Source organism: Callorhinus ursinus, unplaced genomic scaffold (genome assembly GCF_003265705.2).
Source record: "Callorhinus ursinus isolate GAN/ISIS: 27379988/994484 unplaced genomic scaffold, GSC_fseal_2.0 scaffold6, whole genome shotgun sequence".
Taxonomy (NCBI): domain Eukaryota; kingdom Metazoa; phylum Chordata; class Mammalia; order Carnivora; family Otariidae; genus Callorhinus; species Callorhinus ursinus.
In genome coordinates, this window is record NW_027397068.1 from 26,304,735 (window position 1) to 26,330,681 (window position 25,947).

At 35.5% G+C, this 25,947-nt stretch overlaps 1 protein-coding gene across 2 annotated transcripts in view; it reads right to left on the minus strand.

Moving 5' to 3' along the window:
• Positions 1 to 25,947, minus strand: part of ATG5 (autophagy related 5) — a 121,919-nt gene that overhangs the window by 17,617 nt on the left and 78,355 nt on the right. The gene's annotated exons all lie outside the window — the stretch shown is intronic.

A 25,947-nucleotide genomic window follows, 5' to 3' on the forward strand; every position in this document is an offset into this window, starting at 1 on the left:
AAAAAAGAAAAGGAGAGAAAAGAAAACACAAGACAACTGGCTTCAACTCTTCAGATAAGTCAAAGGCAGAACAAAACAATACAAAAAGATTAAAAAGGATTGGTGAGATAGAACAACTAAATACAAAAATAAATCTTGACTGAATACTGGGTTGGAGGGGAAAATCAGCTATAAAAGACATTTTTAGAATAACTGAGGAAATGCAGAATGAACATTAGATAATATTACCGAATTAACATCAAATTCTTAATGGTTTTAAGGACAATATCCTTTAAGAAATTCACGCTTACATATTTAGGGATGAGGAGTATGCTGTCTGAAACATACCTTCAAATGGTTGAGAGAGAGTGCGCACAAGCGCACATGAGCACAAATGTGGGAAAATATTAACTACTGGATAATCTAGGTGAACGGTATACAGTCTTAGTTGTTTTATTATTTTAATTTTTCTATACATTTGAAAATTTTTAAGAATTTTTTTCTCATAGAGAACTGATGGTTGCTAGAGGGGAGGAAAGTGGGGGAATGGAAAAAGTGGGTGAAGGGGACTGGGAAATACAGCCTTCCAGTTATGGAATTAATAAGTCACAAGGATAAAAGGTACAGCATAGGGAGTATAGTCAATAGTACTGTAATAGCGTTGTGTGGGGACAAATGGTAACTACATTTGTGGTGAGCATAGCATAATGTATAGAGCTGTCAAATCATTACGTTGTGCACCTGAAATTAATGTTAATGGTATATTATCAATTATACTTCCATTTAAAAAATTAAAAAGAAAAATCAGACTCCAAAAAATTTTCAAAATACCAGATATGGCATTTCCCCTGACAACTGTTATTAGCACTATGTCATAATTTACTCCTAATAATTTCAATGTATTGCCCACTTTTAAAATTCAGATTTATAGGAGCATGACGGCAATGAGGAAAGCCTCAGGACACACAGTGCAGAGGCCCTGGAATCGGCCAGCGTACGAATAGCACTATCATTTATGCACTCTATGATTCCGCATCCAGTTTCTTTGGAAAATTGGGACATTCTGTATCTCTTAAGTTTGTTGTGGAAAAGAGTGAAGAACTATGCCAAGCACACAGAAAGACAGAGACATACAGAGAGAGAGAATGAATACGCTAATGTTAAGGATAATAAACACCCTGCCTCCAACTGTTATTTTATCTTAAGATGTTAAGTTTTCAGAAATATTTTAAGTTTCCAGGGATGAAAAATCATAAAAACATACAAGAAGAGAACAATGCCTTATATTTTATAAGTAAATATATTTTATAAGTAAATATATTTACATATAGTATTTACATATAGCATTTAAAAAAATTTACATATTTTTAATATATTTTCATATAGTGCTTTATGAGAAAATGATTTCAAATACCTAACCATTAGGGACAAGTTCGCTTGTTTTTTAATTACAGAGTGTAGCTCAATTTCTTCAATGTAACTATTACAGATTTGGTATAAAAAATCTGTTTTTAAGTATGGACATAAACTAAAATAAAAGAAAAACAGACATGATACAAGACAGTGAGCTACCTTTCCCAGCTTTTTTTTTTTTTTTTCTTTTTAAGTAGGCCCACAATGGAGCACCCACACTGGAGCCTAACACCAGGCTCAAACTCATGACCCTGAGCTGAGACCAAGACCTGAACCGAGATCAAGAGTTGGACGCTTAAACGACTGAGCCACCCAGGCACTCCTACCTTTCCCAGCTTTATGCTGTGTATTGAGTGGATACATAAATAAATGTTAAAAATTGTATTCCAGTAATAGTTAAGTATCTGTGGTAAGTACGTAAAAAAGCCTTAATACTTGATAAAATCTTGACTTAATACGCATTGAATATAAAGCAATTCATTTCACTAATTGAACTCTTTATGGATTTTTTTTTTAAAAAGTATGACTGATAACCTTCAATTTAGGAAGTTCATACCTTTTACACAAGATGAAACTAAGAACGATGTGATGCACAATCAAGGATTAACTATGTGAAGATAATAAGGGTTAGGGGAGTTCAGAGAAGAAATAAATGAATAGAGGACTATAGTAATAATTTAAAATAGCCACCACCCACTTAGGGCTTTCTATCTTCCAGGCAATGAAGAGGCTTTTAAGACTTTTTAGCAAAGGAAGTGACGTGATGAAAGAGGCTTTTTCTGAAGGCTAATGGAAAGCAGCACTGCATACGATGACTTGGTTAAGAGGTACCATCAGGAAGACGGGTGAGGGGCTGTCTGAATAATGCAAGCCTATGTGATGACAACTGGGGCTGGGTCAGAGGAAAAGGAGGGTCAGGACCATACCCCCAATTAAAAAAATAAAGTTAAAATGTATCATCCGTAGTCTGATCTGAAAACACTAAGATTTTCAACAAAGTCAGAAAAACTTTTCAGATTTATTCACCCCCTACTTAGTGACAAAACTGTGAGGTGAAGGCTATAATAATACATACTAAACAACCTGAAAACAACAGGCTAAAAAGGCCCCAAGTGGGCTTAGTTAGATATTAAAAAAGAGAAAGTTCCTCCACTCCCATTCCTAGAAAAATGGCCTATAATTTCCCTGTAGCTCTCTTTTATCTACTCTCCCAAATCTGAGTAGTAATAATAAAGGTATAACTTCAACAACCTTTATGACGATGTTATTTGCTTGGGTGAAGGAGAAAAGGCCATGTACTACTAATATATTCTAAGTGAGTTCTGTAGAATAGTAACCAAGAAAACTCTCATTAAAGTGCTGCTTCTCATGTAACAAAAACCTTATTGTAAAAGAAAAATTACCCAAAATACCTCAATCAAAAATGTAATAGGCATCTTCTATTTAATATTTATCAGACCTTTATATTCTTATTCTTTAAAATTTAGTATTCTAGAAAAGAGCAGTTAAGTGTCTGAGTAAGTTACACCAAAGATTATGAAAACTACTCAATTTTGGGAGTTACTGCCCCTTAAAACAAAAGCCCTTCACATATAGATCATGCCTTCAAGTACCGTACAGAGGTTTGGAAGGGCAATGGGAATGAAGGGTAGATTCATACAAATTTCTTGGCAGATCTCGTTAAACCTAAGCTGAAGTTCAGCAGAGAAGATTAAATTATGCTGGAAGTATCTAAAAGCAATCTTCATCTTGAATATAGCAAGAATTTTAAAGATAGAAAAAACTCCACAAACATGAATTCTGCAAACTTTGATTTAGTATACATGAAACTGGACAATGCTAACACTATCCATGTAATCTGAATCTTAGCCTGACAGACAAGAAAGCTGCTCTAACAGTAATAAAATACAATATTTACTTAATCTAGCCATTTATTTGTAAATATGCAAACTATTTTCAGTGACTTCCAAGCAGTATTGCTCTCATAAGAAATATGACTTCAAAAAGTCATCTTTGAAACTGCCCTTATTACTTTAACACATATGTTACTCATTTCTTAAATATACCAAATAGAATATAAAATTGGGGTGCTACTGGCTGGCTGCCCCTCCTCCTCTACTCATGTACCTCCACCAATGAAACAATAACTTTTCCTATATGGGAACGTTATGTGGTTGATTTGCCTTGGAGATACACCGAACAGAGGCAAAGGAATCAAATTTATAAAAATGATAAATTTGTAGAAGTTTACTGAATCTTATATATTTTCTTAAAGTGGACAATTCAAGAGTTACACTCAAATTCTTAGGATGTGTGTTACAACTATAGTGTAAACTGTAGGCTAATCATATTACTAATCTTGTATCTAAGAAACAAGAGAAAGAGAAAAGGTTTATTTCCAACATGGCCAAGCAGGTTAACCAAACAGGTTAACATTAAAACTGATAAAACAAGAAATGCTGACTTATTATGTTAGGCTGAAAGATAAGATAATGTATGGACGTTAAGAGTAACAGGCACAATGGATATATCATTAAGACCAAGGTTGATTTTTATGAGTTACATAAAGTACATACTGCAACAAAAACGCAAGGCAATTGTTGAAGAGTACAGGCTTTGGAGACAGAAAGAACTGGCTTTAAGTCCAGGTTCTGTCATTTATTATAGAACCAGTGGCACAGTTACCTAACTTTCCTGAGCCTCAGGAATAATTATATGTATGTACACATATATGCATGGCATAAATGGACCTAATATCTACATTGTAGAGTTTTTGAAGTAATAAAATATAAACATAGTGCAATCATGGTACATATTATTACCTAAATACACATCCTAAAACATGTCAACAGTTTTAGTTTTATCCCAATTTAGCAAACTTAAGTTTATTCAAATCTTATTTTCTCTTAAGTTCACTTGTCTGGATGCTAAATCAGGAAATTTAGCTTAAAGGAAATATTGATACACTGGACCGCATGAAAATAATAATAAAAAAAAAACCCTTTTGTTCTGTAAAAGATCCTATGAAGATGATGAAAAGACAAGCCACAGACTGGGAGAGAATATCTGTAACCACATTTCCAAAAAAGTTCTTATATCTAGAACACATAAAGAACTCTAAAATGCAACAGTAAAAAAAAGCAAAGAATTCAATTAGAAAATGGGCAAAAGACAGACATTTCACAAAGAGGATATATAGATGGCCAAAAAAGCACATGAAAAGATGTTTGACACATCATTAGCCATTAAGGAAATGCAAATTGCAATACCCCAATGCATTACTACACACCTACAAGAATGTCTAAAATAAAATGCTGGTGAGCTTGTGGAGACACTAGATCACTCCTACATTGCTGGTGAAAATGTAAAATGGCAAAGGCCCCTCTGGAAAAGAGTATGGTAGTTTCTTACAAAACTAAACATGTATCTACCATGTGACTCAGCAATTGTACACCTGAGTATTCCCAGAGAAATGCAAACTTATGTCCTCAAAAAGCTCATACATAAATGTTCATAGCAACTTTACTTGTAATACCCCCAAACTGGAAACAATCCAATATCCTTCAGAAGGTGAATGGTTAAACTACCTATGGTATATCTGTACCATGGAATTCTACTCAGCAATAATAATAATAATAATAATAATAAGAGTAATATCCTATTAATATATGGAATTAACTTGTATGGAACTCGAGGGAGTTGTGCTGCATGGAAAGAGCCAATGTCAAGCATACATACTGTATGATTCCATTTACATAACATTAGTAAAATAATAAAATTTTAGAAATGAGAACAAATTGGTGACTGTCAGAGGTTAGGGAGAGGAAGAAGTGAAGTAGGTGGCTGCGGCTATAAAAGGGTAGCCCAGGGGCGCCTGGGTGGCTCAGTCGTTAAGCATCTCCCTTCGGCTCGGGTCATGATCCCAGAGTCCTGGGATTGAGCCCCATATTGGGCCCCCTGCTCAGTGGGGAGCCTGCTTCTGCTCCTCCGCCACACCCCCACCCATATGCACGCGCGCGTGTGCATGCCGTCTTAAATAAATAAAATCTTTAAAAAAAAAAAAAGGGTAGCCCGAGGAATGTTTGTGTTGGAACAAAATTAATGAAATATGAAAAAGGTTTGTGGGTTGTATCAATGTCAGTTTCCTGGTTATGATATCATACTATATATAGTTATACAAGATGTCAAGAATGGAGGAAACTGGGTGAAGGGTACAAATATCTTTCTGTATTATTTCTTAAAATTGCACGTGAAGATTATACATGTTAAAATGATGTAAAACATTTAGAACAAAGCCTAGCACATAGTAAACGCTCAGTAAGTGCTGTTAATGTTCTCATTAAATGTGACTTGACACTCAACAGAAATTTACTAAACACAAATATGTATTTTGTATTGAGTCATAATACAAAACATGCAGGATTATAAGATACACTAATCTCACAGCCATTCTGTCACTACATAGCATTACCAATAATTTTATTGTTTTGGCCATATATATTGTATCAACATATAATATGAATTAGAAATGTCGGTTTTATCAAAAATGACAATTTACAGCTAGAGGGGTACATATCTGGCTCACTGACCATGGAGTGAGACCATGGAGTCAATGATCATAAAGAGGAGGAAGAATCCCATCAGACAGTAAAAGGAGATTCTATTCACTGAAACAAAGTGAGATTAAAAGTTATGAAAGAGAAAAACAAAAATTCAGCAAGGATACAACCTAAAAGATGCTCAGTAGGTGCATGATGATTCACTGGGTTGTGAACCTTAAAAATGGCCTTAATTAAAAGGCAGGAAGGCGGGGAGGAATATAGGGTTGGGGGTCTCCCACTGAAACAGCGGGCAGAACCTGATGACAAGAGACCTGGTTGTTATACAAGTTGGAAGAATCAAGGGCACCTGCATGGCTCAGTCGGTTAAGTGTCTGACTCTTGATTTTGGCTCAGGTTGTGATCTCAGGGTCCTGAGACTGAGCCCTGTGTTGGGCTCCTCGCTCAGTGGGACATCTGCTCGAGATTCTCTTTCCCTCTCCCTCTGCCCCTTCCCCCACTCATGCTCTCTCTCTCTCTCTCTAAAATAAATAATCTTAAAAAAAAAAAGTGCTTGGACAGAATCATCCTAGAAGTAGTATCCAGGTTCAGGATCTCCAACCACTGACCTCAATCACTGTAAACTGATCATTTGCTCCAGTGAGCCTTAGATGGGTATTCTTAAACAAGTATTTTATTTATACTTTATATATGTTGCATTTTCCCAGGTGTAACAACAAGTTTCTATGTCATCAGTTACTTTGTGTGTATACTTTGTAAGTTCTCTGAAATAGAATGGTTAATGATTCACTACATTTATAATTTATTTGATTTATAAGAGTTCTATAAGTATAGCAGAGGGTTTCATGTGTTAGATTTGTAGGTATTTTTTAAAAGTCAGCTATACTGAACTATAACAAATTAGCAAAGTCTATGTGTTGATTAATAAAGAATGTAATCTGATTTGTTTCATTAGCTATATATGTAGTTCTATGTCTTACAGAAGAACTGAATCTGAAGGATAAATTAGACAAATAGAAGTAAAACAGATTGCTCTCATTTATATATAAAAATTACTATATTTATAACCAGCATAAATTAAACTGAGAGACATTATAAAAACTAGATTTTACAATTTACAACTCTAACATAATGCAAATAACTCTAAGTATGTCATCCACGCACAAAAGCTACCTCCAATATCAAAAAGCTCACCAACAAAATCAGTGTACCTTCATTTGACATACAATTTTAAAATATGAACTAAATTTAATAATTTGAAAAGCTTTACATGATAAGTAGTGAAAGTTTCATTGTTACCAACGTGGTAACAATGATGAAGACCAATATAACTTTTCTTACAGATCCTGAGGTAAAACAACAACAAAAAACCAAATCCACAATATAATACTTCACAGATTCACACAAGTCACTGATACTCCATTAACAGTAGTGACAGGCATTACAAAGATATAAAGATAAATAAATAACGATGAAAAATACTGTATTTCCTGCCTATGTTTAAAAAAAAGAATGCTTATAACAAAAGCATGTATATAGTGACAAGAAAAACTATTAACACATATGCAGTTTGAATAAAATTATCACAATAGCAGTACCCATGTACAGGACCTCTGACTAATGACATTTACTGAGTACTTACTAGGGCATTGCTGTCGGTAGGAACAAAGTGAATAAAGTACACAGTGTTAAATGATAACAGAAATATGTACAAAGTGCTACGAGAGAAAATTTAAAAGCCTGAGCACAAAATTTAACTGCACTTTTTGGGCAGCTAGAGCAAAAACAAAAATAAAAACGAAAACGAAAACGCTATAACTGGTTCTTTGATTTCCATCTTCTAAGAGTGGAAGATATATACCAGCATGTACAAAGGAAAATATGCTAAATATGGTAGAATGTAAGGTATGAAAACAGTAGGGAGTTTCAAAAGAGGATGAAAACAAAGGAGGGAATATAAAAGGTTCTGAAGCTTCCAATTTGAAATACATATATATATTTTTTAAGATTTTATTTATTTGACAGAGAAAGACACAGTGAGAGACGGAACACAAGCAGGGGGAGAGGGAGAGGGAGAAGCAGGCTTCCCGCCAAGCAGGGAGCCCGATGCGGGGCTGGATCCCAGGACCCTGGGATCATGACCTGAGCCGAAGGCAGACGCTTAACGACTGAGCCACCCAGGCGCCCCTGAAATACATAATATTTTTTTAAAGAGAGAAAGCGATAAAGCTATTTCAGGCAGAGTGCAGCATCAATCCTTTCTTTCACATGTCCCCTCCTCACTAAAGGATTCAGAGAGCAGCTGCCGTATATTGATACCTGTGAGAAATGAGTGAATGGGGGGACAAAAGTGGGCTAAGAGCTTAGCATCTAGAGCTTGGAATTCCAAAGGTAGTGAAAATAACAAAGCCTTGGTGGAGTACCAACTCACAACATGACTGATTGTATACCTTGGGCAAATCACATCAACCTTTGCGAGTCTGTTTCTGAATTTGAAAAATGGCAATAATATGTATCTTTGAATGACTGCCGTGATAATTAAATAAGATGAGATAACATAAAACACCTACTGCAACAGGTGCTTAACAAGAATTGATTTTCATTCCTCCCTTTTAAACCACTGGTAACTGTGGAACCAACGAAAGGTAACATTAGTCCTCACAGAATCAGTAAGAGAGAAAATGAAAAATAATTGGTATTCAAGCATCAGTTCCCTTTGAAGTCTTGTTAATTAGAATAAATATGTGGCAGAAAGAAAAAGAAAACAGGGGTTTACACAGGATATGCTGCCAGATATTACCAACAATGACACATGATACGTGCTTCAAACTGTCACATGCATATTTGGCCTAAGATATATTCATGCATGTCAAATTTTGTATCACAAGCTTTACAAAAGAAGCCTCATATTAAAATTAGCTTAAGAATATACACAATTATAATACCTCATTAAGTAAAAAGAACAGACCATTTTCAAGTGAATGCTTTTAGACCTTTACAGTAAACAGTCCTTTTGGTGGTGGGAAGTAGGGTGGGGGGTGGGGGCAAGGAGAGGAGCTGGCTTGGGGGGCATGGGGGAGAATTCTGTGCTACTTAATCAGACTACTTTTATCCTCTATGTAGGGACGTAGAAGACTTGAAAATAAGCACTTTCTGTAGTTAGGATACCAGAGTCTGAAGTCCACTTTTAATATTCCCAACAACACTAAAAAATAATAATTAACATTTGAAAAGCTGTCATTATTACAGTCAGGGACACTTACTCCTCAAAGCAGTAGTATCTTAACTGAGACTATGATTAAATGAAAGCACTCATCAGAATTATATCCATACATCTGGTTTGAAGTTTGTGTTTTGTGTTATTTAAATTGTTATATTTATTATAATTCTGTCTAGACGATGCCAAGTATATTTTGTCACATAAATGGTTAAGGCAAATTTTCTTCAAATATAAGCAACAGTTTGTGTCTTCCTCATATCCATTCACTGAATAAAGTATGTTACAGGGAAGCACTATTTCCCTCTTACTCAAGATTGAGATCAATTTAATGCTACGTAAGAGTCGATTTATTTATTTATTTTTAAAGATTTTATTTATTTGACAGAGAGAGACACAGCGAGAGAGGGAACACAAGCAGGGGGGAGCGGGAGAGGGAGAAGCAGGCTTCCTGCCAAGCAAGGAGCCCAATGCAGGGCTCATTCCCAGGACCCTGGGATCATGACCTGAGCCAAAGGCAGACTCTTAACAACTGAGCCACCCAGGCACCCCTAAGAGTTGATTTATAAAATAAGTTATGGCTTTTAAATTTTTTATATGAAATTATCAGTAGAGTGGCCAAATGAGAAGCTTCCTTCATGAAAGTGCTAGGATTGATGTTTTTAGTAATAATTATCTTACTTCTAAGGTTTCTTCCAAAAGATTTCAAAACATACCAAGGGAATCATAGTTTAAATTTCATGATCTATAAGAGCTTTAAAATATCTTTGCTAATTTTATCCAAAGCCACACTAAAAAGGTGCATACAAGAGTGATGCAATTAATAAACTGTTTTCTACTGAAGAATAAAAGGGCACTTTTGTATACAGACTATTTCTATCTTTATGGTATACATAAAATAATTAGGCAGCACTCTTAATTTGTGTAAAGAAAGAAATCAAAGTAGCAAGAAAAAACGTCTGAGTAAAAGAGGTTGTACTGACCACAGAACTGAAATTCTGTTCTCTTGATGCTCAGTCAAGTATCTCATCCATCAGAAAAGTGCTTCTAACACTGGGGTAGAAGCTAGTGAAGCTCTACAAAGATCCTTAGTCCTCTTAGCATGGTCTGTGGGTTTTACCATGACTGCTAAATAAAATTTATAATAAAATGTGGGACGTGGATAACTATGTTTCTGACACAAATAATTTTAAAAATTCATCTCACTGAAGTATCATCAAAAGTAGTTTTCGTAGGAGTGCCTGGCTGGCTCAGTCAGTACAGCATATGACTCTTGATCTTGGGGTCATGAATTCAAGCCCCACAATGGGTACAGAGTTTACTTAAAAAGAAAAAAAAGCAGATTTCATAAATTCTGGTGATTTTCTTTTTAGAAGTAGCAAATGAAAACAAGTGACAAATATTTCACACATCTCCCTACTGAAGTAATCTGGTGATTAACAAATTCAAAAAACATAGCACTTGACTACTCTGACGAATAAATGAAAAAAAGCAATGTAGTAAAGCTATAAAACTCTTAGAAGAAAACACAGGAGGAAATCTTTATGGCCTTGAATTATGCAATAGTTTCTTAGATAGGACAACCCAACAGCACAAATGACCAAAGGAAAAGTAAGCTAGCCTTCATCAAAATGAAAAATCTCCGGGCGCCTGGGTGGCTCAGTCGTTAAGCGTCTGCCTTCGGCTCAGGTCATGATCCCAGGGTCCTGGGATCGAGTCCCACATGGGGCTCCCTGCTCAGCAGGAACCCTGCTTCTCCCTCTCCCACTCCCCCTGCTTGTGTTCCTGCTCTCGCTGTCTCTCTCTGTCAAATAAGTAAATAAAATCTTTAAAAAAAAAAAATGAAAAATCTCCATACTTCAAAGACATCATCAAGAAAATGAAAAGAAAACCACAGTATGGGAGAAAATATCTGCAAATCATGTATCTGATAAAGGATTCATAACCAGAATAAAGAAAGAAACTCTTGGAATCAATAGCAAAAAGACAACCGATTAAAAAATGAGCAAAGAATTTGAAGGTATTTCTCCTAAGATGACATACAAATGACCAGTAAGCTCATGAAAAGATGTTTAACATCATTAGTAATTAGGGAAGTGCAAATCAAAACCAAAAATATATATCCCTTCATACCCGTTAAGGCAGTTATACTTAAAATGATAGAAAATAACTGGTGTTGGCAAGGATGTGGACACACACAAATGGGAACCACTGAACGTTGTTGGTGAGAACGTAAAATGGTTCAGATGCTTTGGAAAACAGTCCGGCAGTTCCTCAAAAGATTAAACACAGAATTACCACATAACCCAGCAATTCTACTCCTAAGTATCTACCCAAGAGAAATGAAAATATATTGTCCACACAAAAACTTGTACATTAATGTTCATAGCAGCAGTTATTCATAAAGCCAAAAGGCAGAAACAATCCAAATGTCTATCAATTGGTGAATGGATAAACAAAATACAATTTTTTTCAGGCAATGCAATATTAGTTGGCCATAAAAAGGAATGTACTGAAGCATTCGACAACACTGATGAACCATGGAAATATAATGCAAGTAAAAGAAGCCAGACACAAAAAGCCATATATTGTAAGATTCCATTTACACAAAATGTTCAGAACAGGCAAACAGAGACAGAAAGTAGTTCAGTGGTTGCCATGAGCTGGAGAAAAGGAAGAATGAGGAGTGATGCTAAGTGGTATAGGGTTTCTTTTTGGGATGATAAAAATGTTCTAGAATTATATAGTAGTGATGGTTGCACCAACTCTCTGAATATTCTAAAAATAAATGAATAGTACACTTTAAAAGGGGAAAGATGGTATCAAACTTATACCTCAATAAAGCTGTTATGAAAAAGAAAATAACGTAAAAAGACCTCATATGGATTGTGAGAGGAATCCTTCTGGGGTGAAGCCCAGATTCATCATAGTTTGATTTACAAGTATTTACAAGTATTCATCATACCATATGTTTATTTCATGATTTTTAAAAAAATGGTAATTATATTTCCTCTCAAAATTAAAAAAAATTTTTAAAGGAGGTCAGGAGCCCCCAGACGATAAGGATCAGAGAAATATTCCCACCCTCATTAATTAAAAAAAAAATTACAGGTTTTTCTTTAAAAAGCTGTAGAGCAATGGCAATTTTAAAGTTGTCCATGGAAATTTAAATAACTTTGCCTTAAATGTTCACCAAAACTCATTTAAAATTTATGTTCTGATACTTAAAGCCAAAAGGTTCTGAAATATAAAAATGCTAGTTAAAAGGGGGTAAAGTTTACTGAAATAGATACAGAATTTAGTAATAAGGGGTTATATAAAATAGAAGTAGTCTATCTTACCACAGTGTCTGGATCATAAAAAATGTCCTTACTGATAAACTGCTACCCAGATTGTAGACTCATATGTCTACTGTTTCTGAGCTTTTTCAGAAACCTCTCTACCAGTCAGGGTAGCAAAGGAACTGCTCATCTTCCTTCGTCCTTCCTTACTAGCTTGGAACCCCTGATTGCCATCCACACTGCTATGACCTGAATGTGGGGGAGGGACTCTGCAGTAAGAAGGAACTCTTCCTCTTGCAAATTCTTGACTTAGAATCTAGAATGGTGGGGCACCTGGGTGGCTCAGTTGGTTGAGCATGGGACTCTTGGTTTCGGCCTGGGTCATGATCTCAGGGTCAAAAGATAGGACTCTGTGCTCAGTGGGGAGTCAGCTTGGGATTCTTTCCCTCTTCCTCCCCCACCTCCCCTGCATACAAGCCCCCATCTCCCCCAAAAATGTGAAATTCTGGGAATATAAAATGTATAGAGAACTGTCTATAGAATCCAAAGTAGGCTGATGTATTCCAAGAGTATTTTATTTCAAGATAGTAAATAATCCAATACCCCCAATTCAGCAAGTAAAATTACAGGTTTCTTTTTCATAATGGGAGTTTTAAAACAGCACAAACATTTATTTAGTACATTGAAGTGGTGATTTTTAAACAGGGTTCTAAGAGGCTCATACACATCAAAGATGAATTCTTGTGTAATTTAGGTGAGTTTATCTGAGACATGGAAAGGAGACTGTGGTGAGGGGAGGCAAGAGGCATTCTGCTTCAAGGAATTCACTAGCAAAAGAGAATATGCTGTGGGTAACAGCTACAATCACTGTACTTAACTCTGAAGCCCTCTGAGGAACCAGGTCTTAAAAAATGATAAACTTGGCTGGCCTCATGAATATGTATTAGCCAAACTACAAAATGAATGAGAGCACGATATTCCAACTTAAAAATACAGTGCTTTATTTATGTAGTTTTATTTCCTCTTCCAAAAGCATCATCATTATTCCCCAGAATTATAAATTATAATTAAAGGAAACCCTCCTTATTACACAGAATATGGATTTCAATAATATTTAATATGGGCAATGTTAAAACACTCCACAGTAACAAAACTATTCATTGGTATATGATATGACTTAGGAAGTCATGGAAGTCAAAAAATTTGTAAACTTTACAGTGATATGTTAGGGGGAAAAGCAAATTTGTTAGTTCTACTCCATTAAGGATTCCTCAGGCAATGCAGAAACTGAGTTCAAGTTATACTTTGATGTGTACACCCTTTTGAAAGCTACTCTGCCCTGTTTTATACGAAGCATCCGTAGCTAAGATGAACACCTAGGGAAGAGTATGGATGCTGCATTACATAAGCAGACGTCAGAACTGACCCAAGCTGATTCTAAGTTACTTTAAACATGGACAGAGTCAGAAATTAGCTGTGGCTTACTTCTTAGAAGTAAGAGATAATTACCCTCATTGTGATGAAAAGGATTTTCAACAGAAGCTAATAGAGGTATTCTTCCTATAGCAAAGCTCTGCTTTTAAAAATAAACTTCAAAACTTTAATTAAAATGGGAAATGCTTTACTACACGTAAAACACTTCTCAGTTTAGTGAGGCAGAGAAAAGGAAGGACTCTGTAAAGGAGGAAAGGTGGGACAGAAAGGTGAAGAACAAGAAAAGGGAAGGAGGAGAAGGGAAGGAGGAGAAGAAAAGGGAAAGGAAGAGCAGAAGGACAGAGGAACCTACCGAAACGTATTTCTCTCAAATTTTAAACTAGCAGGAGAAATTCTTTCCTTTAATACACATGAAAAGTTCCTCTTATATATGCTTTGAAAAATCCAGACAAATAAAATGTTAAGAATCTTATTACATTAGATTTCTGAGTCTTCAGTTTTGAAAGCATGCTATTTCTTAATTAATATGTTAACTGTCTACACTGCAAATGGAATTTCCATTAACAACGATGTTTTAAAGACAAGTTTAATATAGCGTAAAACATGGTTAAATTAAGTTCAATAATAAGTAACATATATTGGGCGCCCGGGTGGCTCAGTTGGTTAAGTGACTGCCTTCGGCTCAGGTCATGATCCTGGAAGTCCCGGGATCGAGTCCCGCATCAGGCTCCCTGCTCAGTGGGGCGTCTGCTTCTCCCTCTGACCCTTCCCCCTCTCATGTGCTCTCTCTCTCTCAAATAAATAAATAAAATCTTTAAAAAAAAAAAGGTAACATATATTAGTGTGACTTCTCAAAGTTTTATGCACATTAACTTAGCCATGTCTCTAATATACAAATCACTTAATAATCATGTGAAATCCTCAGCTTTTTAATTCATATCCTTTCACAACTACTACAATTTTAATTTATGTTGTGTACAAAATTGTGTCACAACATATGCATGTAGATAGGTGACTTTTTAAAACGATTTTGTTTATTTGAAAGAGACAGAGAACGAGCAGGGGAGGGGCAGAGAGAGAGAGAGGGAGAATCAGACTTCCCGCTGAGCAGGGAGCCCGATGAGGGACTCAATCCCAGGACCCTGGGATCATGACCTGAGCAAGAGAGATGCTTAACCAACTGAGCCACTCAGGCGTCCCAACAGGTGACTTTCATGAAAAGATCACAGCCAAGGTATATCTATGGCTTATCAAATATGGTTTCTAAATGTAGACTCAATTCTGTTGAGCTCATGATCAGCTATATCATTCCAGTATAGAGACCTTTCCCTCCTACCTGCTCCCTGCAAATACACTCAAACAGTGGCTTGCTGAACAAGCACTTAATTTCCTTTAAATTTTTAGCCTTTTTAGAAGCAGACCTGTGAAAGATACATCCTGTTTAAGACAAGATATATTTTATAAAATGCCTCCAAAGCATCAAAGTAAGATAATACATACAACTGATTGTTTATACTTGATCATATTTCTTAACTGAGAATTAACATTTCAATTTATCACAATCAATCCTGTAAAAGAAGTAACTTGCCTAAGGATTTAAGGAGTTTCAAATATGTATACATCAATATCTATATCTATATGTAATATCTATATAATCAATACACATACCAATATACCTATATAGGTTTTTCTGAATGTATATTATCTCCTTAGTACTTACTACTATAAACAATATGCATGGATAACAAAGATTATATAACCCCCAATAAAACCTTGAAAATTAAAAACAAAACAAAAGAAAAGTAAATATGACCCAACAACTAAGATATATACCTCATCAAAGACTATGATACCACGAAATGAAATGTCAAACAAAATTTGCCAGGCCCAGGGCAGACATAAAGAAGAGGAGCTTAGTCTTGCATTTTTCCTCACTGGTTTTTCCTTCTAATATTCCTAAGTATTCATCCTATTTGTTACCTACTTGAAATTATTAGTAAGTAGTTATTTTAAAAGTATGAATAATTAAACCAAAAGCAACTGTCATATTTACCCAAAAGAAGGAACCACTACTAAGAATCAAAGCCTAGTAATTCTGTTCTTAAGAGACAGGTGTTGTGTGTTCTGGCATGTTATATGAAAATCATTTATGAGAAGAACAGAAAAAAAAATCAGAAGGTAGTTTTCACTATTGGAATAGATACGTGATTAAGCAAATTTTTTTACACTGTAGAATTATCAACAGCTTAAATGACCACCCTACGGGGCATCATTTCTGGATGCTGGCATTCTCTGAGATGGAAGGAAAAGAGACTGAATGAAAAATGTGATAGTCACACAAAGAAACCAATTTGGGTCGCTGATCTTTTTCAAATACTAAGTTAAATGAACATTATTTGGGACTAAGTTCAGGCTTGCAACTGCCAAGACCCTCTTAGGTCAGCAGTAATTTGGGACGCTAAAACCCATGTCAGGGCAAGTTAGGGAAAGATGGGAAGACAAGTCAATCATTAAAGCAGCAGTAAGACTCTGGCTGACCATCCTAAAGTATAGGTAATGTCTGGCATCTATTACCAAGGTTGACAATTTCTCCAAGAAACTCAAACATTAACTGTAATCTGAGGTGCCTTAATAAATACAAAATAATAATCAAGGAGTTGACTTGATATAAAAGTATTTTCTTAAAAGAGTTATGTATGAAAATCATAGCTTGTGATATAAATACTACTGAACTTAGGTATGAAAAAGCTCTATTTTCATTTTAGCCAATAATTGTAACTTTTTAAGCCATCTCACATTTAACCCAAGCTTTTGTCAAATTTCAAACTTACCAACTGGCCAAATTTCAAACTCACTAAACTAACTTATTTTTACTAAATCTACTTACATTCTTAAAGAGGTATTAAGGACAGGTGAAATTATCAAAAGCAGAGAACAAGTTATATACCAGAAAGTGACAATAAGGCTAATTTTTATAACATTATCATAAAAACACTAAGCATTGTATTACAACCAAAAATTTCTTTGTGGAAGAAGCTAAAAAAATCATTTTTAGGGGAATAATTAAGACCATCTTATCGCAATCCATCTCTCTTTTAAAATGATGTATTTAATATTTTGGCTTTTAAAATTATCCATACTACTACACGCTTAAGCATGGAGAATAAAGTTCATTCTATTCCTAAATTTGAGAGTTCAGGTTTTAATAAATTTCACTAATTTCACTAAAAATTGCTTAATTAGTAATTAGAAAAAGAACATTCTATAAATAAAAGAGAAGGAAGACCACACAATTTTAGCTATCTGTTTCAATCACTTCACACTAAAGGATGTTTTTACTTTCTGTCCATGCATTTTTCTCTTTTAGAAGAAAAAAAGGACTAAAGGCAGGAAACAACCAAAAGGGTGGAGTAATAAGCAGCCTGATGTGCGTAAAAACTGGAAAACAGTCTCAAATGGAAAGTTACAGCAGAACAGAGTAAGAAAATAAAAGAAATGAATTTAACATTTATCACAGGGAACAGTGATTAAGAGTCTGGGCTCTGGAGCCGGGCTACCTGAATTCAAATCCCAGCTCTTCCACTTACTGAGTGACCTGGAGCAAGTTTCAGTAACCCAGCTTTATCTCAGTTACCTCATCTACACAACAGGGACAGCACCAGCACATACCCCAGAGGACTGCAGTAAGAACTCAATGAATTAAAAAGGTAAAATATTTAAAATAGTATCTGGCACATAGTACTCAGGAGATGTCAGCTATTACTGTTATTTGTCTACAGTTTAATTACCACCAATATTTTTTAATCTTGAAAGTATTAAATGAAACAATGACCTAGCTCAGTGCAACAAATTAATATTTAGAAAATGCTGACTTTACTTACTAATAACTTTAGTAGCTTGGGATAACAACAATTTTGCATATCTTAATTTCTCTAGCAGTAAATTAGGGACATTTGCTACCAGATTATCTGTGTAAAAAATTAATAAATAAAGTAAAATTTTAAAAAGCTCAAATAAATACCATTTGCTCTCTCATCCAATGCTTTAAAAATAAAACAGCAAACCATGTGCATCAAAAAGTTCCCATTCCTATAAATGACAATTGTTTTAAAATATATCCACCAAATAAGCTTATAATTTATAGTTGCTTTCATTTTTCAAAAATCACATTGGAAGCAATTTAAGTCTAAGATGATCTGAAGAGTAGTAGCTAGCTTATTTAGCAAGGGCAATCAAAACTTGCTGTGTTGGGCTGCCCCCTACAGGCCTCAATTCACCAATTTCTTTTAAAAGGTGTGTAAGTAGAGAATATCATTTGAGTTTTAACATTAAGAATATTAATACTAAAGGAAAGTATTATGTCTCCATTCATTTATTCATTCATTAATTCTAGCAGGAAACAGTTTCTGAGAAACATCTGTAAAGATACAGTGAGAAATTAAACAATTCCTTGTCCTTCAAGAATTCAAAGGTTACTGCTTACAGAGAAACTACATAGATTTCGAGGGATCCACAGTGAAGTATTGCAAAATGACTTAAGAAATGTCTATGTTATATCACAATGCTGTGTACAGAAAAAGAACTAGGTTCTTAACCATTAAATTTAGATACATGGATTTTGTAGAAATTTGGGGAAGAAAGTAAAGACTGAAGAGTTTTCTAAAGTTTATTTTTTAAACTCCTATCTCTGCCATCAAATATCCATTTGAACTTTGGGTAAGAGTTTTGCGCAAGCTGTCTTATTTCTAAAATTAGAGGTTTGAATTAGATGATTCCTAAGCCTTCTGTTGGCTCTAATATTCTGTAATTGCATTTGTCATAATAGTAGAAGGAAAAAAAATTTTTTAGAAGGATGTTTTAAAACAAAGTTGAGAGAAAGAAAAAATAATTTCTATATGATACGAAGGGTTGAAACACATATAGAGAAATCAAGAAAGACTTCTTGGGGGCGCCTGGGTGGCTCAGTTGGTTAGGCGACTGCCTTCAGCTCAGGTCATGATCCTGGAGTCCCGGGATCAAGTCCCGCATCGGGCTCCCTGCTCGGCAGGGAGTCTGCTTCTCCCTCTGACCCTCTCCCCTCTCATGCTCTCTCTCTCTCTTTCTCTCTCTCAAAATAAATAAATAAATAAAATCTTTTAAAAAAAAGAGAGAGAAAGAAAGACTTCTTGGGGGAGATGACATTGAATTGAGTTTAGAAGCACTCTGGGAATAAGGCCAATTCCCAGGACGAGCGAACAGAGTAAGAAAATAAAACATCAAGCATGTTTTGAGGAACAACATGTGATACTATTTGGTTGGAGTTTAGCTATGTTTTACGAAAATCAAAGTAACAGGAACTAGAAGTTAGTGAAAATGGCCAGAAGGTAATAAATGCAAATGGTTCTGGTACATTACAATGTACAATTCTAGAAATGGATCAAAAGTGATTCCAAGGTATTGAGTCTAGGACCTTGAATGAAAGTGGTAAAAAAAGAGGGAACTGAAACAAAAAGAGGTTATATGAGTATTCGGTAGTGAGGAGAAACAGACTTTGGGGGCCACGTAGAGCCTCACAGAGAAGATCATGCTAAGACCAGAAATACACTGATAAATGGAATGAGATATTTGTCAGGTATGTCACACCAATCATAAAAATAAGAGAACACGGGAGGCATGGCAAGCCATCATCATTGCTGATAATTCACAGCAAAACTAATGACTTACACCAATAACATAATAACAGCAAATAATATGCAAATTACTATGTATCAAGAATACTGTATTAAAAGTAATACATTTAATCTTCACAACAACTCTGAGATTGTTATCCCTATTTTACAGATAATAAAACTGAGGTCCAGAGATGTGAGATGAACTCCCCAAATCACACAGCTGAGATATAAACTTAATAAAACTGCCTAACTGAAAATTCTCCATCTTAATGTTACAGATTCAATTCTTTCAAAGTTATTTATCAGAAAATCTATGTGGGAAATTGCCGAAATAATAAAAAATGTACATCTTTACAAAAAATAATCTATCATTTATAGCAATATTCATGCTCAAGCAATATACTGGGTTAAAATTTTTTATTTAGAAATAATTAGGAAGAATAGATCTCTTTTAAAAAATAAACCTTAGAAAACTCTTCAGTCTTTACTCTCTTCCCCAAATTACTTTCCCAAATTTCTACAAAATCTACCTATCTAAATTTAATGGTTATGAAAGGGCACCTGGGTGGCTCAGTCAGTTAAGTGTCTGACTCTTGATTTTGGCTCAGGTCATGATCTCAGGGGAGCAAGCCCCACGTGGGGCTCCGGGATCTGTGCTCAGCGCAGAGACTGCTTCCTCTCCCTCTCCCTCTGCCACACCCCGCCCTCTCTCTAAAAAAAAAAAAAAAAAAAAAAAAAAAATCATTAAAAAAATCATTATGAAGTGGTCATGTCCACAATAATGGTAGAATAAGGATCTCAAATATCATCTTCTCCATAAAAGTAACAAGAACACTGACAAAAACTGTCAAAAATCCGAACAGATCTCTAACAAATAAGAGAATGAATTAGTAATTTTAAAATCTTCCCACAAAGAAACACACAGGACATATGGCTTCAAGGGTGATTTCCACCAATTATTTAAAGATTTAACACCAATCCTTCAAAATCTCTTCCAAAAACTTGAAGAGGGAACACTTCCAAACTCATTCTATGAGGCCAGTATTACCCTGACATCAAAACCAAAGACATTACAATGTAAGAATACTAGAGACTAATAATCCTTATGAATATAAAATTCTCAACAAAATTCTCTATATTCTAAGAATATAGAATTCTCTACAAAATTCTCAACAAAAACTAGCAAACCAAATCCAGTTACATATGTTATATACCATGACCAAATGGGATTTATCTCAGGAATATGAGGGTGGTTCAACAAAGAAACTAGATATAGAAAAAATATTTGACAAAAATCCAACCCTTTAATGATAAAAATACTCAACAAAACAGGAAAAGTAGGGAACTCAATCTTTTAAAGGGCACCTAAGAGAAACTTACAGGCTAACATCATACTGCAAGTGAAAGACTGTAAGCTTTCCCCAAGATCAAGAATAAGACAAGGATGTTCAGTTTTGCCATTTCTATTTTGACACTATACTGGGAATTCTAGTCAGGGAAATCAGGCAAGAAAAATAAAGAGCTTTCAAATTGGAAAGGAAGAAGTAAAACTATCTCTTTTTGTAGTGACATGATCTCCTAACAAAGAACATTCTAAGGAATCAGAAAAAACTATTATAGGTAATAAACAAGTTCAATGAGGCTGCAGGATATAAGATCAATATACAAAAGTCAATATTATTGGGGCGCCTGAGTGGCTCAGTCAGTTAAGCATCCAACTCTTAATTTTGGCTCAGGTCATGATCTCATGGTAGTGGGACTGAGCCCCGTGTCGGGCTCCCCGCTTGGCAGGGAGTCTGCTTGTCCCTCTCCCTCTGCTCCTTCCCCAACTTGAACTCTTTCTCTCAAATAAATGCATAAATAAAATCTTCAAAAAAATCACTATTTTACATACACTAACAACGAATAATCTAAAAATGATAAAAAAACAACTGGATCAAAAGATACCTAAGGAATAAATTTAACAAAAGAAGTATGAAATTTATATACTGTAAACTACAAAACCTTGTTGAAACAAACTGAAGACCTAAATAAATGGAAAGAAGTCCTGTGTTCAAGGATTGAGAGATTTAATATTGTTTTTAAGACAGCAATACCCCACAAATTGATCTACATATTCACTACAATTCCTACCAAAGTCCCACATTCCTTTCTTGCAGAAAATGATGAGCTGATCCTAGAATTCATACGGAAATGTAAAAGATCCAGGACGGCCAAAATAATTTTGAAAAACTGAACAAAGAGGACTCATGTTTCTCAATTTCAAAACTTACTACACAACTACAGAATTCAAGACAGCGTGGTAATGGCACAGATTAGATAATCAGTGGAACAGAAAGGAGTCTACATATAAAAAACCATACATTTGTGGACAATTCATTTTCAACAAGAGTGCCAAGATAATCCAACGAGGGAAAGAGAATTCTTTTCAACAAATCATGCTGGAAGAACCAGAACATCCATGTACAAAAGAATGAAGTTGGACCCCTTATCCCATACTATGTACCAACATTAATTCAAAATGGATCAAAGATCTAAATGAAGGAACTAAAACTATAACACTTTAGAAGAAAACATAGGAAGAAATCTTCTTGAAGATTTCTACAGGAAATCACCTTGTATTAGGCAATGGTTTCTTAGATATACAACATAAAAGCATCAGAAACCAAAGAAAAAATGAACTGGATTTCATCAAAATTAAAACCTTTTGTGTTTCAAAATACTGCCAAGAAAGTAAAAAGACAATCCACAGAATGGAAGAAAATACCTGTAAAGCACATATCTAGTAAAGGTCTAGTATCCAGAATATATAAAGAACTCTAATAAATCAACAATGAAAAAACAACCTAATTTAAAAATGAGCCAAGGATTATTAATTCTATTTTATTATGTTATGTTAGTGACCATATATTACATCATTAGTTTTTGACGTAGTGTTCCATGATTGTTTGCGTGTAACACCCAGTGCTCCATGCAGTACGTGCCCTCTTTAATACCCATCACCAGGCTAACCTATCCCCCCACCCCCCTCCCCTCTAGAACCCTCAGTTTGTTTCTCAGAGTCCATAGTCTCATGGTTCGTCTCCCCCTCCGATTCCCCCCACTTCATTTTTCCCTTCCTACTATCTTTTTTTTTTAACTATAACGTATTATTTGTTTCAGAGGTACAGGTCTGCGATTCATCAGTCTTATACAATTCACAATGCTCACCATAGCACATACTTTCCCCAGTGTCCATCACCCAGCTACCCCCTCCCTCCCACCCCCCACCACTCCAGCAAACCTCAGTTTGTTTCCTGAGATTAAGAGTCTTTCATGGTTTGTCTCCCTCTCTGGTTTCATTTTGTTTCATTTTTTTCCTCCCTTCCCCTATGATCCTCTGTACTGTTTCTTAAATTCCTCCTATCAGTGAGATCATATGATACTTGTCTTTCTCTGACTTATTTCGCTTAGCATAATACCCTCTAGTTCCAGCCACGCTGTTGCAAATGGCAAGATTTCATTGTTTCTGATGGCTGCATAATATTCCATTGTATATACATATCACATCAATTTTTACTTTCTTCCTTTTCTTGCTTCTTTCTGTTTGCCCTGTAGCCCCCTTCTCCCATCATGTAGTAGTGCAGAGGGTTAACCCACAGTTCATTTTTGACAATCTCAGCAATCCTGTCAGCCTCTGGGAGGCTGTGGTTTGAGAACCAGCTGAAGAAGCTGTGGTTGGTGTCCTGGTTCCTGTGCCTACGGGCCTGGGGTTCCTGGCCCCGGTGCCAGCAGATTGGAGTGGAGTGAGACACCAGCCGGCCGGAGCAGTTGTGCTGGAACTCCTTGACAATCACCATGTTGTGAAGTAGGGGTTTGTCTGGAAGTACAGCTTCATCTTGTAGCCCATGGAGATATGTCTGAGATCCTGTACCTGGAGATTGGTCAAGTAACGGAAAATGTCTTCATCGCGTCGGTTGGCTCTTTCCATAGTTCGGCTATTATGGACATTGCTGCTATAAACATTGGGTGCATATACCCCTTCAGATCACTACATTTGTATCTCTGGGGTAAATACAAATGCTGGGCTGTAGGGTAGCTCTATTTTCAACTTTTTGAGGAAGCTCCATACCGTTTTCCAGGGTGGCTGCACCAGCTTGCATTCCCAAAAAAGTACAGGAGGGTTCCCCTTTCTCCGCATCCTTGCCAACATCTGTTGCTTCCTGACTTATTTTAGCCGTTCTGACTGGTGTGAGGTGGTATCTCATTGTGGTTTTGATTTATATTTCCCTGATGCCGAGTGATGTTGAGCACTTTTTCATGCGTCTGTTGGCCATTTGGATGTCTTCTTTGGAGAAATGTCTGTTCATGTCTTCTGCCCATTTCTTGGTTGGATGATTTGTTCTTTGGGTGTTGAGGTTGATAAGTTCTTTATAGATTTTTGGATATGAGCCCTTTATCTGATATGTCATTTGCAAATATCTTCTCCCATTCTGTCGGTTGTCTTTTGGTTTTGTTGACTGTTTTTGCTGTGCAAAAGCTTTTTATCTTGATGAAGTCCCAATAGTTCATTTTTGCCTTTAGAGACGTGTCTAGCAAGAATTTGCTGCGGCCAAGGTCAGAGAGGTTACTGTCTGTGTTCTCCTTTAGGATTTTGACGGATTCCTGTCTCACATTTAGGTCTTTCATCCATTTTGAGTCTATCCATTTCTAATTTAAAAATCTAAAAGGAAATTCATTTGATCTGATAAAGGCTATGTATCATTCTAAATGATGAAATATATTTTTTAAAGATTTTATTTATTTGGGAGAGAGAGACAGTGAGAGAGAGCACAAGCGGGTAAGAGAGGGAGAAGCAGGCTCTCCGCAAGCAGGGAGCCCGATGCGAGGCTTGATCCCAGGACCCAGGGATCATGACTTGAGCCGAAGGTGGACACTTAATCGACTAAACCACCCAGGCCCCTCCAAATGATGAAATATTAAAACCATATCAATGAATACCAGAAACCAAGCAGAAATGTCTGCTAGGACCATTATTGTTCAATAGTGTCTTAGCAATTTCAATACTAGCAATACAATGAATCAAGAAAAACAAATGGTTGATAGAAAACAATGGGAAGAGGTGTTTTTTGTTTTTGCTTTTTTTGGCTGATGCCATAAAACAATATGTAGAAATGGAAATGAAAGAAAGAAAGGTAACACCTACAAAACACCTAAAATAAAAAGAAAAGTACAGGGCCTATTTGAAGACTTAAAAAACATAAGGTTAATTCTACCAAAATTAAAAATAGAAATTTAATGTATTTCCACTTATAAATGAACAAGAGGCTATGAGGAGTTGATAAAATTATTTTAAAAGTCATGTGAAAAAAATTAATGACAAAATAAACATGAAAAGTATTAAAAAAAAAAAGGTAAGGGGTGAATTTCCCCATCAGGTATCAGAGGACTAAGTAAAATCAAATAAAAATAATATGGACTTAAGAATAAACAAATATACCAATGGAACAAAATAGGGAATCTAAAAATAGATCCCAGGAGTCAAAATATTTTAATGTAAAGCAGAGGTGGCATTTTTATCTAGTAGGAAAAGGACAGTTTATATCAGGAGTCAATACACTATGGCCTGCAAGCCAAATTGTGCCCTTCCCCTGCTTTTGTAAATAAAGTTTTACTGGAACACAGCCATGTCCATCATCTGCAAATTGTCTGTGGCTGCTTTCAAGCTACAGAGTTATACAGGTGCAACAGAGACCATCAGGCCTGCAAAGTAGAAAATATTTACTATCTGGCTCTTGAAAATTTACCAGACCCTAGTTTATTTAATAAATGATCTTATTACAATAAGCCAGCAGATGGAAGGGAAAAAAGATGCACCTCTATATTTCACACAGTACATAAAAATAAATTCTAGATGAATTAAAGATATACATATATAAAAAAACATCTATCTTACAAGAGAAGCTAGGTCAGATAATGATGTACACAACCTGCAGATGTATAGGGAGGGGCTACTTAACAAAAAAATACATGTACTACTAATTTAAAAAAAGATATGACTGGCTATCTTTCATCTAAAAATATTATCAAAAACAAACAAAAACCAAAAAACAAAACAGTGAGTGCTGGTGATGATATAGAGAAATTAGAACTCTTGTGCACTATTAGTAGAAATGTAAAATGGAGCAGCTGCTATGGAAAACAGTATCCTGTTTGGATGGCAGCTCCTCAAAACTTAAAAAACAGAAGTAACCATATGATCCAGCAATTCCACTTCTGAGTATATACCCAAAAGTAAAGAAAGCAGAGTCTCAAAGAGACCGGTACACCTATTGTGATGGTAAATTTTCTGTGTCAATTTGGTTGGGCTGTGGTGCCCAGATAAATACAGTTAAATATATATTATAAATTACTCAGTATTTCTTTTTGAAATG